The following is a 15,894-nucleotide window of genomic DNA, read 5'->3' on the forward strand; positions in this document are numbered from 1 at the left end:
GCCGAGGCACGCACCCTGCTGCTCCTCGAAGAGATCGACGTCAACGACGTCCACGACGACGTCACTCCCGCGCCGCCGTCGGAGACTCAAGCGCTGCTCGCGGCAAAACCACAGCCGCCACGCACTGGTTCTGGTGGTTCCGGTGTCCAGGGCAGTGGGACGGGCAACTCCAACAACTCCCGCAACCGCCGCCGGGGACGCGGCGGCAACGACGGGACCAACAATGGCAAGGCGGGCGCCGGCCAGGGCGCCCCCAACGGCGCCGTGCAGGGCGCTGGACAGCCTGCTGTTCGGCCAGGACAGAACCCCTGGTCCGGCACTCTCCAGCTCTGGCCACACGGCTTCGGCGGCCTTCCTGGACAGCAGCTGCAGCGCCCCCCATACATGCCGTCGAGCAGCCCCAGCCGGCCCTCCACATGGCACCATACCACGGAGGGTACTACCAGCTCCCACCACCGCCCCCTGGCTTCAGCTATGGCCCGGTGGCAGGCTCCTCGGCTTCCTCTTCGGCCGGCGCGACGCCGCAGTACGCGGCATGGAACCCCATGGCAGGTGGCTCCTTCGACCAAGCGTCCCTCGTCAACAACTTCAACACAATGACCTTGACGCCGCCGTCGACACCCACCGAGTGGTATGCTGACTCTGGTGCCGGTTCTCATATGACCGCCCACTCTGGTATTCTCTCGTCTCCTCGCTCACCCTCCTGGTCCGATCCTTCTTCTATTATTGTCGGTAATGGTGCTCTCCTGCCCATCACCTCCACTGGCTCATACTCGTTTTCTACACCACAACGCCCTCTTGTTCTAAATAATGTCTTAGTGTCCCCTAGCATTATTAAGAACTTGATCTCTGTTCGTCGGTTTACCATTGATAACAATTGCTCTATCGAGTTTGACCCATTTGGCCTCTCTGTGAAGGATCTACAAACACGGAGCGTGATCGCAAGGTGCAATAGCACGGGGGATCTATACCCATTCTTCCCGTCCACCAGCAGCAAAACACCAGTCTTCGCAGCCACCTCTACACCCACCCTGTGGCATCGTCGTCTCGGCCACCTTGGTTCAGAAGCATTGTCCAAACTTATTAGCACCCAGGCTATTTCTTGTAATAAACCCAAACATGAACATATATGTCATGCTTGCCAGTTAGGGCGCCATGTTCGCCTCCCTTTCAGTTTATCTAGCTCTCGTGCTACTCATAAATTCGATTTAATACATTGTGACCTTTGGACCTCTCCTATTGCTAGCGTGTCTGGTTACAAATATTATCTCGTAATTATTGATGATTTTTCTCACTATGCTTGGACATTTCCGCTTCACCTCAAATCCGATACATTTGCCACTATCTCTAATTTCTTTGCCTATGTTCGTACACAGTTTGGCACCATCGTGAAGGCCGTCCAGTGCGACAACGGTCGTGAGTTTGACAACTCTTCGGCCCGCACGTTCTTCCTCTCCCATGGTGTCCTCTTTCGTATGTCGTGCCCCTACACCTCCCAGCAGAATGGTAAAGCCGAGCGCGCCCTTCGCACCATTAACAACATTGTGCGCTCGCTTTTATTTCAGGCTAGTCTTCCACCCGTCTACTGGGCTGACTCCCTCCACACTGCCACATATCTTCTAAACCGTCACCCCACTAAGACTCTTGATGGCCTGACACCATTCTATGCTCTCTACGGCACACATCCCACTTATTCACATCTTCGTGTTTTTGGGTGTGCTTGTTATCCCAATTTATCATCCACCGCACCACATAAGTTGGCCCCTCGTTCATCACTTTGATCCATGCAGCATCCCGGCCTGGCCCTCGTGTGTAATAATAATATATAACACCGTATGCTTACAAGTTGTTTGTTTTCCATTTTTTCAGTAATCTCACTGGTGGAAAATCTACCATTAGTCCCGTTTGGTTGAAGAGAGTCAAATCTCTCGAATATCCTACTAGGACTATGTTTTCAGAACAAAAGGCTCACCCTTTAGTCCCGGGTCATCCACCTAGGACTAATGACCATCATTTGTTCCAGTTGGACCCTTTTATCCTAGTTAGAATTTTCAACCGGGACAAAAGGTCCCTTAACACACCCCCCCTTCCATCCTAATCTTTCTCTCGAATATGTTTTCAAGACAAAAATTCCACAATTAATCCCGGTGGGAGAGAGTCAAATCTCTCGAATATCCGACCAGGACTACATTTTCGAGACTAAAGGCCCCATTTAGTCCTGGGTCATCCACCCGGTACTAAAGACCAATTTTAGTCACCAACCGAAACTAAAGAGACCACCATGCATGCGCATGCATGTGGACCCTTTAGTCCTAGTTGATAATACCAATCAGGACTAAATCCCCCCTTTGCTTTAGTCGCGGTTGCAACGACTCCAAAAAAATCCTACCGACGCTCCTCCCTTTTGTCCTGCACTACTAGAAAACTGACCTTTCATCCCTAGCCTTAATACCGGTTGCATTTGGATCTGGTACTAATCTTAGCATTGGTACCAGTTCCAAAGGATAGGGCTTGGTGCGCGAGATGAGGACCCATTTAGTATGGGTTGGGGGGAACAACCGGTACTAAAGGATAAGAATTAGTATCGGTTGGTGGAAGAAACCAATACTAATACTCCACGCACCCTCTAGTACCGGTTTTTTGCCTAAATCGGTACTAGAGAGAGCAACTTCTAGTACAGGTTGCTTCCACCAACCGGTACTAGTGTAGACCCTTCCTCTAGTACCGGTATAAGGAACCATTCGGTACTAGAATGAATCCCTTTTTGTATGTAGAAGCACAATCATCCTATAGCAAATATCGTGTCCATAATTATTTTTTTTTGCTTTACGCAAGCAATTTGCATTCCATTACATAGGAAGAAACTACTAGCGTTCGCTACCTTGCCACACAATTCATTCTACACTGGTGGAAAACTCGCCTTTAGTCCTAGTTAGTAAGATGCATAGGACTCGAAAATCCAATAAGGACTAATAAATTAGGACTAAAGGTGACCATCTTTAGTCCTGGTTCTTTCACATGGGACAAAAGGGACCTTTAGTCCCCGGTTAGTATTACTAACCGGGGACTAAAGGGGCCACATGTGTATGCATGTGACCCCTTTAGTCCCATTAATGTATTAGCAACCGGGACTAAATGTTTTTTTCTCAATTGTTTTTTACTTTTAATGCTAATTATTGTTTCACTTGTACACACACGTCCACGTATACATCCTTAGCATACACTACTTACACGTATACATTCAACTTGTATATATGCATGTCATATATATATTTCATATTAGTATATCCATAATATTAATTATAATTACTATATATACAAATATTATTAAATTGCAAATGATACTATTATATATACAATTACTAGATATATACAATTAATAGCATATATATATAATAATTTGTCCCATTAATTCTTAGAATCCGCCCTACCATAGTCTTCTGGTTCCACAATTAAATGCTCATCGTGAAATTCTCCATGGGGATTTATCACTTTGTCGCACTGAAATCCCAGGAGTGATTCTTTGGATTGCTCGGGTCCTATCCTCCTCCAGGAGTGCTTCCCTAATAACGATCATCTGTAATTTGCAAATATATGAATGTTAAACCGACAATTAAATACAAGGAGAAAATAATTAGTTATTATCAATAGTTTTATTTTACGTACTTTCATATCATCCGAAACGTGCAACAGAGCCGGCGGGCGCAGTATTTTCTGAACACTTCAAGGACTATAGAGGCTTACTACCTTCATGGCAGCAGGGACGGCCTCACCTATGGCCGTGACCTATAGGAGCTCTCATCAGTCGTGACCTCTTCCTGAGCTCATCACCTTTGTTTTGGGAAAACACTAGGAGACCCCTGCTTTAATTAATTATTATTCCCTAATAGAAATAGATGCCAGTTGCCCTTGACGAGGATCAACATTCTTGAAGAGAAGAGACTCCTCGCCCCAAACTCGATCGTCAACAAATCTGCTCGCTCAATCTTGTTCGATCAACGTACAATGGCGCATTCAGCTGGCCGAAAGAATCTCTCTGCCGTCGTCCTCCTGCTCGTCGCCATAGCCGCCGTTGCGGGTGCGTACACGCGTGCACTTGCATCAACTACGTACATGTTGCAAATTAAGCCGCGATCGATGTCGTTTGATCAATCTTTCAATTCTTTAAGCTAGCTAAAAGTTGTTCTGTTGCATAAATGAACCTTCATGCCTGCACAGGTCGGATCCATGGAGCAGAGTCGGCGTCGGTTGGGGGCTATACTCTTTTTCCTTCCAACGAATACCAGAGTTCTAATTTTAAAGGACTGTGCATTGGATTGATCCACGACAAAGCCTGCAAGCGTGTATGCTTAGCCGAAAGCAGCGACAATGTTTCCCGGCGAATGTTGCGTTTTTCAGTGCTGGTGCTCAACCAGATGCACCTCTGAGACTGCTGCTGCTGCTGCTAGCGCTCCGATCCCCGCCTGAAGAAACCATTCGATGCTTGATCCCGGCCCGGCCCTCGTGTAATAATAATATATAACACCGTATGCTTGCAAGGTGTTTGTTTTCTTTTTTGTTTCCAGTAATCTATCCCACCGAGACTATATTTTTTTGACTAAAGCCCTCCATTAGTCATCCACACGGGACTAAAGGGCCTACATGAATGGGTCATTTTTCTTTTTACCCTGAATTCTTTTCCATATTAATGCTAATTATTGTTGCTTCCCTGGTGTGTATATATACCTATATGTACGTATGTATATATTTATATTGTATGCATATCGTATATATATATTTCATGATAGTACATGCATAATATAACTAATATATATACAATTCTTAGTAGTTTATACATATCAAACTAATATTTATACAATTACTATATGTACAATAATTTGTCCTTTTTATTCTTAGGATCCTCCTATCGTGGAGCTGCTCGCTTCGGCTATTGAATGTCCATTGTAATAAAATTCTCCGAGTATGGTTGTATGCATATATGTCATGTCCTCATCACTAATAATTTGTCCCCTTGTACTATTAATTTATAAGGCCAACACAAGCAGTTTGTCATGTGCTCACCACTAATTATGTTGACTAACAGTGCAATGTTGTACATAAATACATATATCGTCGAATGCTCCATTGGGGGAACCGCCCAATGATCCCATAGAGAATTGTACCGACCAATCGTTCAATGTGATTTCATACTTTTACCGTCAAACGTCTGACGCTCGCTGGGGTTGTGGTATAGTGACATCCGGATCAGACCACATGGAATGCCTGCATTTTATAACGAATGTATTGCTAGCTCGTTGATGATAGCCTGCATTTTGTAACCTCATCCAGATATAGTGAAGATTGTTGCTGGCTGGCGCCCGTGATTTTTCCCTCTCGCATTGGGAGGGTTTTCCACGTTAAATTTCGTGTCTCTCTGCGATAGAAATTGTTTACTTCGTCGTTCCTCCGCCGTCACGTATAACAAGTGGTACCAGAGTTGAGGTTTTCAAATCGGGGCAACGCGATGTCATCGATGAAGTTTGATCTACCGCTACTTGACTACAAGACGAGATTCTCGTTGTGGCAAGTGAAGATGAGGGCGATACTCGCCCAATCACAGGATCTGGATGAGGTGCTTGTTCACTTCGGGAAGAAGAAGAAGGAAGAATGGACTCTTGAGGAGAAACGTAAAGATCGCAAGGCTCTGTCGCTCGTTCAACTTCATCTTTCTAATGATATCTTGCAAGAAGTGCTGCAGGTGCAAACTGCTGCAGAACTTTGGTTGAAACTGGAATCGATCTGCATGTCAAAAGATCTCACCAGTAAGATGCACATGAAGATGAAGTTGTTCTCGCACAAGTTGCAGGAAGGAGGATCTGTGATGAACCACATATTGATCTTTAAGGAGATCATGGCCGATCTGTTGTCCATGGAGGTAAAATTTTGATGATGAGGATTTAGGTCTTTTGTTACTATGCTCACTGCCCAGTTCATATTCAAATTTCTGAGACACCATATTGTTAAGCCATGATGAACTAACCCTAGCGGAGGTTTATGAGGCGTTCCAAAGTAAGGAGAAGATGAAAGGTATGATGCAGAGTGAGTCATCGTCCCCAAGGGCGAGGCGTTATAGCAAATATATTGTCTATAATTTGATGATGAGAATCCCTTTTTATAAGTAGAAGCACAACCATCGTATAGCAAATATATTGTCTATAATTATTTTTTTCTTTACGCTAGCAATTTGCATTCCATTACATAGGGAGAAACTACTAGCGTTCACTACCTTGCCACATGACTCATTCTACACAGGTGGAAAACCCGCCTTTAGTCCCAGTTGATAAGTTGCATAGGGCTCGAAAATCCAACCAGGACCAATAAATTACGACTAAAGGTCACAATCTTTAGTCTTCACATGGGACAAAAGGGGCCGCCATGCATACACATGCATGTGGCCCCTTTAGCCCCAGTTAGTGTATTAGCAACAGGGACTAAATATTTTTTTCTCAATTATTTTTTTACTTTTAATGCTAATTATTGTTTCACTTGTACACACGCGCGTGCACGTATACATCCTTAGCATCCACTACTTACACACATACATTCATCTTATATATATGCATGTCATATATATATTTCATGATAGTATATCCATAATATTAATTATAATTACTATATATACAAATATTATTAAATTGCAAATGGTACTATTATATATACAATTACTATATATATACAATTAAGAGCATATATATGTATATAATAATTTGTCCCCTTAATTCTTAGAATCCTCCCCACCATAGTCTTCCAGTTCGACAATTGAATGCTCATCGTGAGATTCTCTATGGGATTTATCACTTCGTGGCACAGAAATCTCAGGAGTGCTTCTTGGATTGTTCGGGTCCTATCCTCCTCCAGCAGTGCTTCCCTAATCATGATCATACGTAATTTGCAAATATATGAATGTTAAACCAACAATTAAATACAAAGAGAAAATAATTAGTTATTATTAATAGTTTTATTTTACCTACTTTCATATCATGATAGCACCTTATTCTTCAGGAAATGGTAAATGTGCTCATAGGCGTAGTATCCACATAAATTATTCCATTTTTCCTGTCTCAAACATTTTAGTCGAAAAAATAAATTATTAAATATTTGTGTTATAGAATGCCCTTGCACAGAGACGAAACACGGAGCAGAGCCGGCGGGTGCAGTATTTGCTGAACACTACAAGGACAGTAGAGCTAGTCTTTACTACCTTCGTGGCAGCACGGACGGCCGTCACCTCAAGGGGCTCTCATCAGTCGTCATCACCTTTGTTTTCGGGGTTCTGCTAGCTTCTGCCTCTGCGGTGGAAAACACTAGGAGACCCGATGCCAGTTGCCCTTGACGAGGATCAACATTCTTGGCAAGTCCGATGGATCCGCCCGTCGGGTAGTGATGTTTTCTTCTGTTATAAGAGAAGAGACTCCTCGCCCCAAACTCGATCGTCAACAAATCTGCTCGTCCAATCTTGTTCGATCAACGTACCAACCTTCCACCAGAAAACAAGCAATACAATGGCGCATTCAGCTGGAGAGACTCTCTCTGCCGTCCTGATCCTGCTCGTCGCCATAGCCGCCGTTGCGGGTACGTACACGTCGTTTGATCAATCTTTCAATTCTTTAAGCTAGCTAAAAGTTGTTCTATTGCGTAAATGAACGTTCATGTCGGATCCATGGAGCAGAGTCGGCGTCGGATGGGGACTATAATCTTTTTCCTTGCAACAATCACCTGAGTGGCAATTATAAAGGAGCGTGCTTTGGATTGATCCACGACAAAGCCTGCAAGCGTGTATGCTTAGACGAAAGCAGCGACAATATTTCCGGCGCCTGTGACCTTTTGCAGTGCTGGTGCGAAACCAGATGCACCTCTGAGACTGTTGCTACTGTTAGCTCTCCGATCCTCGCCTGAACAAACCATCCGATCCTGCCGTCCAAAAAAGTGTTTTCAATTCAGCCCAATTCCTGCCAAACAAACCGGCCCTAATAGAAATAGATGCCAGTTGCCATATGACGCATTCAGCTGGAAAGAATCTCTCTGCAACATTCTTGGAAAGTCCGATGGATCCGCCCTTCGGATAGTGATGTTTCTTCTGTTAAGAAGAGACTCCTCGCTCCAAACTCGATCGTCAACAAATCTGATCGTTCACTATTGTTCGATGAACGTACCAACTTCCACCAGAAAACAAGCAATACAATGGCGCATTCAGCTGGAAAGAATCTCTCTGCCGTCCTCTTACTCGTCGCCATAGCCGCCGTTGCGGGTACGTACACGCGTGCACTTGCATCAACTACGTACATGTTGCAAAGCTGCGATCGCTGTCGTTTGATCAATTTTTCTTTACGCTAAAAGTTGTTCTGTTGCACAAATGAACGTTCATGCCTGCACAGGTCGGATCCATGCAGCAGAGTCGGCGTCGGTTGGGGACTATAATCTTTTTCCTTGCAACAATCGATATCACCTGAGTTATAATTATAAAGGACCGTGCTTTGCATGGATCAACACCTGCAATCGTGTATGCTTAGACGAAAGCAGCGACAATATTTCCGGCGACTGTATCGCTTTGCGGTGCTGGTGTGAAACCAGATGCACATCTGAGACCGTTGCTGCTGCTAGCGCTCCGATCCTCGCCTGAACAAACCATCCGATCCTGCATCATCCCTCGTGTAATAATAGTATATAACACTGTATGCTTACAAGTTGTTTGCTTTATTTTTTTTCCAGTAATCTCACTGGTTGAAAGTCCAGTGAGAGTCAAATCTCTCGAACATGCAACTGGACTTATGTTTTCGAAAGATTCTTTTTCTTTTTATCCTAAATTCTTTACCATATTAATGCTAATTGTTGCATGTTGTATATTTATTTCATGACATTATATGCACGTGCACTACATCCGCGATGTCGTTGATTAATCTTCTACTCCATCCGTTCCAAATTATATATCATTTTACTTTTTCTAGATGCATAATTTTAACTATACACCTATATATATAAAATAAATACTAATTAGGACCTATAAATAAGGATGAAGGAAGTAGCTAAAAGTTGTTTGATACGCACCTCCCAAACATTAAAGAATACATTGCCCTAATTCTATGTATACGTACACCTATATATAACAGAGTTGGCATCTGTATCAAAATAATACTACCTCTGTATCAAAATATTTGTCACCATTGACTTTTTCATGCAACTTTGACCATCCGTTGTATTTAAAAATTTATTGGAAACATACGAAAAGTTAAGTATGCTTAAAATACATATAATAATAAAGTAGATCACAAATAAAGTGGATGATACATAATGTTTTGAATAATATGAATGATCAAAGTTGTAAGAAAAAGTTAATGATAACAAATATGGGAGCCATGGACGTGACAAACTTGCTTCAGAAAAAAGCACTCCCGAATACGACATACGTGTCAGCCTGTTCACTCGCGGGTTACACCGGTTTCCACTGGTTTTTGAGTCCCAGCCCGTCAGTGGACGGTTTGCTTGGGTTGGCCTGGTCTGAGTGCTGTAAGCAAGTGGTGGTTAAGCGGGTTGGGCTGGCTGGTTCAACGGTTTAATTGGTTTGGAATTAGTTCGCAGGCTTCATCAGTTAAATGCAGAGCCGCTCCAGTTCAATGCAGAGACGCTCCAGTTAAATGCAGAGCTTCATCAGTTTACTTAAGTTAATGCCTTTACTAACGTAATACCCAGGCCATTCGCCATTAAGGCCTTGTCCAAATCTGCAGTGGGCATGTAGTAGTAACATTATGTGCTACAAAATAAAATTATTACAATAAACAACCACTCAATTTATGTCACTAATTATCCATCATCATGCTAAATGACAGACTTCCAGTGTTGCTTGTGAGACTTCCATTTTGGTTTGACATCCAAGTATCTGTTGTGAGACAAATCCGATGTCCATTCAAGCTTTTCTTCAACCTTGTTTTCTCTTCCAAGTAAACTTTCATGCAATCCCTTGCCACAGTAATTCTTGAAGGTAGCACAAATCTTGGTTCAAGTGTCTTCGAGTATTCCTTGAATCCTTCACCTTCTACGACATTAAAAGGCATCTCATCAAGTATAACCATCTTTCTAAGTGCTCTACGGCAATCTTCTATACTGAAATGGTCTTGTTGTTCAGCTGTCTTTCTTCGCTTTTCTGGGTCCCAGAATGGAGAGGATGTGCATAGATTCATCACATGTCTTCGAAGTGTGCTTGTACCATGGAAAGATCAGTCACATGTATAAACTTGATGACAATAATTGCATACCGCGATTGGACCCTCTTCTGTTTCATGTGGAGTAAAATGATCCCAAACATCAGAACTTGCTCTGGAACCATGCCTTCTCTTTATCTGCACATGCTTTGTAATTTTCACTAGAGATGACTTGGTAGATGTGCTACTAGGTTGCCTATATACCTGCTGTAGCAATAAATATTAATAAACTATCATTGTAGTCTTGACCATATGCTAAGAATAAATGATCAGTGTTAGTTAACAATAATACATAAGTTAGAAAATAGAATAATACCTCCTTTGTTTGCCCGCTGCTTGTTTTTCTACCTTGATATTCAGTCCTTGACCTTGCAACCACCGGAGATGGTGGCGTTGATGCAGTTGAATCGAGTTCATTTTCCACATTTACCTCATCACCATTCTGCAAGAAAGATTTTAGTTTAGATATTAACTGCTACTTCAGCAGAAAGTTGAAATGATAAATATCATATAGACATAGTACAAAATAACAATGTAGTGGATCTTAAGTTAAATGAATAGTATTGTTTTAGTTAAATGAATGAGCCAGCTTGATCTTTAAAAAAACACATTCCAAAATGATGCCAGAGATGGCAACAGCACCAACAACTGTACTGTATCACCTTGTTACTAGCGAGAACTATCAACAGAAGTCTCTCTTCTCGTGGCCCAACAACACAGAGGCACGGCTAATTTATTTAGACTTGAACCTATGCATCAATAGATGAAACCAGCAGCAGTCTACCTGTCCTTGGGTCGCCACCGTGAAGACGCCACTTTGAGGAATGGGTCTTTGACTTCCTTTGCTGCTGCGGCGAGGAACTTGGGTCACGGCCTCCTCATCTTCTTCGGCTGCTGCACGGAGAGGCCGGGATCTCCTCATCCTCATCCTCTGCCTTCCTTCACAGCTGCGGCAACGAAATTGCACCCCAAGGACATCTTCATCTCCAATTTTGCCGCCCCTGTCGGGAGAAGCCGCGATCTCCTCGGCCGGCGGCGGCGGCGGCAGTGGTAGATGGGGAGGATGCGACATGTTGACCTCCGCCACCCGGCTGAGATGGTTCTGGTTGGTTCTAAACCTATTGAACCGCACCCTCTCCTAACATGAATGGGTTCAACCCGGAAACCAGCTAGCCCGCTTAATACTAGTTGATTAGTTTGGTCTGGGTTGGGCTTGCGGTTCAGCTGGTTTCGGCCCAACCCGTGAACACAGTGATACGTGTTCGAAAGCGCTTAATTCCATCCGAGCCTTCACGTGGTTCCCCGTGCTAATTGTTGTTTCTGGATTTGTGGAAATTAAAACCCTGGGGATCATCCCATGCTTAATTCCCGAATAGAAATAGATCCTGCGAGCGGCACGGCGAGCCCATGATTTTTAAGCATTATAACTGTTGATGCGTTTTCGGTCCCCACAGCTCGCCCGAGGGATCGATAGGGTCACGATTACGACGTGAAGGACGGCTGGCCAACTGCCAAAGGCTAACCAAGCTAGTTACATAACGACGAACAAAATTAGTAGAGAACTGATCTTCCATCCAACTCCTTTAGTCCTGGTTAACATTGGATCTGTGACTAAAGTGGCTTTACTCCGAATTAAAAAATGTACCACCAAAGGCCACCGCTCGGGAGCTTTAGTCTCGATTATAAAGACGAACTAGGACTAAAGGTAACGGCTAGAAAATCTAGCACTAACACTGTCACACCCTGAAATTTCCGAATTTCAGGATGTGAATAGAAAGAATAAATAAACAATAATTTTCTCATAATTTTAAAAATTTTCCCAACATTTATTTTTCTTGACAGGAAATTTAGTATAGGAAAAATAATTGTTTGCTTTTATAAATTAAATATTGTTGTTCTATGTCTGTGCATTCATGTCGCTGCATCTTAGTATTTCTTGAGTGCAAAAGTTTGAAAAATGCATTTAGACGTTGCCCAGACCCTTTGAGAATTTTCCATCTTTTTTCTGAAAATTATTTTCTAGAGCTAAATACAATTTTTGGAAGGCTTTAGAATCCTTTTCACGAGCTTCAAGTATTTTATTTGGATTCTTTATGTCCCAATCCATCTCTGAGATTTATCTCAGATTTTTTGGATTTTTCTAGGTATTTTTCTCGCTTTAGAAAATGAGTCCAGCTATTTCTAGAATTGTTTTCGCCCAGATAAATAAAATCAGAAATTCCGAAAATAAAAAGTCAACTCGAAAATATCTTTTTCCGAGTCTGCCCTATATATATATCACCACGTTCATCTCGACGCGAGGATTTCAGATCTACGAACCTTTTCATAATTTGCCTCTCGTAACTCCGTAGATCTGAAGTCAAAGATCGGTCTTCGCCAAACTCCGGCGAGCTTTTCTGGTGAAACCGTGGACTTCCGGCGAAAACTGACACCATCGTGGAGTTCCTCTCTTCGAGCACTATGCCATGGTGTGGTGGATTGTGTGAATCCGATGTCGGCTCCATCGTCTTCTCCATCTCCGGCGAGCTTTTCCGCCGTAATTGTTCTTCTCTGGCCGAAGGTGAGCACACCATCTTGTTCGTCTCGTCGATATCGTTCCATTTTGCTGGCTATCCCCTCTCTCTCTCTCCTGTTTCTGTACGCAACTGAACCGTCCGTAACCTTGCCCGCCGCCTGGTCCTTTCGTCCTGCTCGCCCAGCCATCTCCCGCTCGCTTGTGCTATTGCCTGCACGCGCACCGTCGCCTCCTAGCCCGGCCACCGCCGCCTGCACCACCCGCCCGGGCCTCCGATGTGCCGGAACACCGGCAGGCCGCCGGCCAGGAGCTGCACCATGCCCCTGGCGTGAGGAAGAAGATGAAGTGCTGCTTTTCGATCTAACCCCTGGAGAATCTGTTAATTTCTGTTCCTATTTCTTGTGTCTTGCAAGCCTTGTAGAAAACCCCCTGTAACTTTGAGATCCTTTCAATCTAATCCAAACCTTGACCTTTTGCAGATCTAACCCCGAGTTTTCAGCTTTTCGTGACCCTATTCCTTGTGTCTTGTCAATCTTCTCAGCTAACCCTCCAAGTCTACGGTTAATTACGTTTAGACCCTTGCAACTTGTTTAACCCATAGATTCTACGTTTTAATTCCGTTTTTGTCCGTTCAAGTTGCGTAAGATTCATAATGATATAAATTACATGTTAGTGGTAATGTTTTCCTTCACACATGTTTTTAAAAATAAAATTTATATTAAAATTGATTAATGCCTGACAAACGAGTTCTTCTCTAAATAAAATCTATTTAGTGTTAAACATCATTTTTATAATAATTGTTAATTTGATTAATGCCTACTTCGTACCCTCTTCTAAATAAAAGCCAATTAGGTTATATATCGGTTTTTCATAAACTAAAGTTAATTGGATTAATGCCTATCTAAATAATTCTTCCAATTAAAAGCCACTTAGAGTTATACCTCGGCGTTTCATAAATTAAATTCAATTTGATTAATGTTTATTCAATTTGTTTTCTAAATAAAATCTGTATAGGTTATATCTTGAGTTTTCATAATTAAATATTAATTTGGCTAATATAAATATAAGTGTGTTTTTAATTTAATCTACTTAGTTGAACTCGAGATGTAAAGCTATATGCTATAACATTGATGCAAGACCAGTGCTACATAGCCAAGAAATAAAGAACCAGGTATCGAAAATAATTGGTTGTGATTGAAAATAAATATACATTTGTCGCTAATCTCTTGCCTGACTACTTTTAAATATTGGAGAATACCCCTCAAACTAACAATGATACAACTGACGATAAAGAGGAAAACCATGCTACAACACAAGTAGTGCATAGTCAAGAAACAACAAACCAGGTAACAACATCGAACAAGAATTCCAATCATAATGGTTTTTTTGCATTAAATTGCATCTAACATTATTATGACGCATAATGTTCCAAGCACCATTGTCACAGCCGAAAAAAGCACTTTGGCACGAACCAAAAATGCTAGACCTGCCAACATTGCAAAGACCCTGTTGTTCAATGAGAATAGCGGTTAAGGTGCAGGAGCTGTTGCATACATTAGTACACAACAGCTTATATCTGGTGCTAAAACACATGCAAGCAAAAAGAAAGTACAATAGGTACGAACTAGAATTGTGCTTTCAATATTGTTGCATATTGATTCCAAGACAAAGTAGCTTCACATGTTTTAATTCACTTGTTTGTTTCTCTTCGCTTCTGCAGGCCAGTGAAGCTATGGAGGGGAAATAAGACTCAAGGTTGCCTACAGGTTGATCATCATGAATGCTGGGAGTGATAATGATTATAGATACGTACGAATAATATAGGTGTTCTAGATACTTTATTATTGGGAGTCATGTGGATGAATGGATTCCCGTTGCATGATGGATTTATTAATTAATGGTATATGTATGTATCATCAATTTCTGTATTGCATCTTCCGTTGCATTAAATAATAAACATATGACGATGAAATATTTTTCATTACGATATCCGTTAAGTTAAGTGTATTGCAACAACCCATATTGCGTATTTCAACTTAACAGTCTCCATCAAATACTGGTATATCAAAGATTACAGTGGATAAGAGAGCATTTCTACTGTGGTTTGAAATTCTTGGTAGGGATTGTTGGAATATATGGGCTTGGCCCAAATAATTATTCAATTAAAAGAATTAAAAGCCCACTAATAAATGCTAGAGAATTAAGTGCTTAGTCCCACATGGGGATTTGAAGAGGATCTTTACTGACTTAAATGGTGGACTTTGTGTGCACCAAGTGCGAAGTCAATAAAGGAGATTGGCATGCTACACGCGCGTGCTCTCACTTGCCTCGCTGAGCCAGGCTAGGCCGGTTAGGGCCGTGGGTGTGGGCGTGGTGTCGCATACCGTGCCGAGCCGACCGACGGAGCGAGCAACGCGACGTGTCGCACCGTGACGAGCCGACTAAGCGAAGCGACGTGTTGTGGTGCGGTGAACTATTTGCATGTCATCAAAGTCATCAGTTGCGTCAATTCAGTAACTGCTAAGGAATAAACTCGGGAATATTCTAATGGTTACTGAATTGATTGCCTGGTTTGATAGCCTTGATTACTGGGCGAATTGTTCGTTTGATGACTGTGCTGACTACCAGATGACGTCCAGGTTCAACCCCCCTCTCTCACCGTTCCGCTATATAAGGCTCCGTCTCCCCTCCTGCCAAACTCGCACCAAAGTACTCCTTTCGGGAGACTTCTCTCTTCTCCCTCTGTCTTTCTACTGCACTCATGTATTCCCATCACTAGTACTACACGTACACGTTCTAGCGAGAGCAAAGCCTCCGAAACTTCGCCTTCAGCCAGAGATCCTACTCGAGATGGGCAGGCGATAAGGTTTTTGGGGACCGTTGAACGCGACTGCTCACTCCCTTCCTAAACGACTACATCCTGGTGCCCAATAAGCTGAACGACCACTATGTCTATGTCCTGGTGTACGAGAAGCTGAACGACTACTTCCTGGTGGTCGAGACGTTGATCAACTACTTCCTCTTCTTCCTGGAGGACGCTCGAGGGACTGCACGGCAACAACTTCTTCCTGCATCATTACTGTACGACTACATCAACTGAGGCCATCCCACGACTAATATGACTAGTCCAGATGGTAACGGCGC

Source organism: Setaria italica, chromosome VIII (genome assembly GCF_000263155.2).
Source record: "Setaria italica strain Yugu1 chromosome VIII, Setaria_italica_v2.0, whole genome shotgun sequence".
Lineage (NCBI taxonomy): Eukaryota > Viridiplantae > Streptophyta > Magnoliopsida > Poales > Poaceae > Setaria > Setaria italica.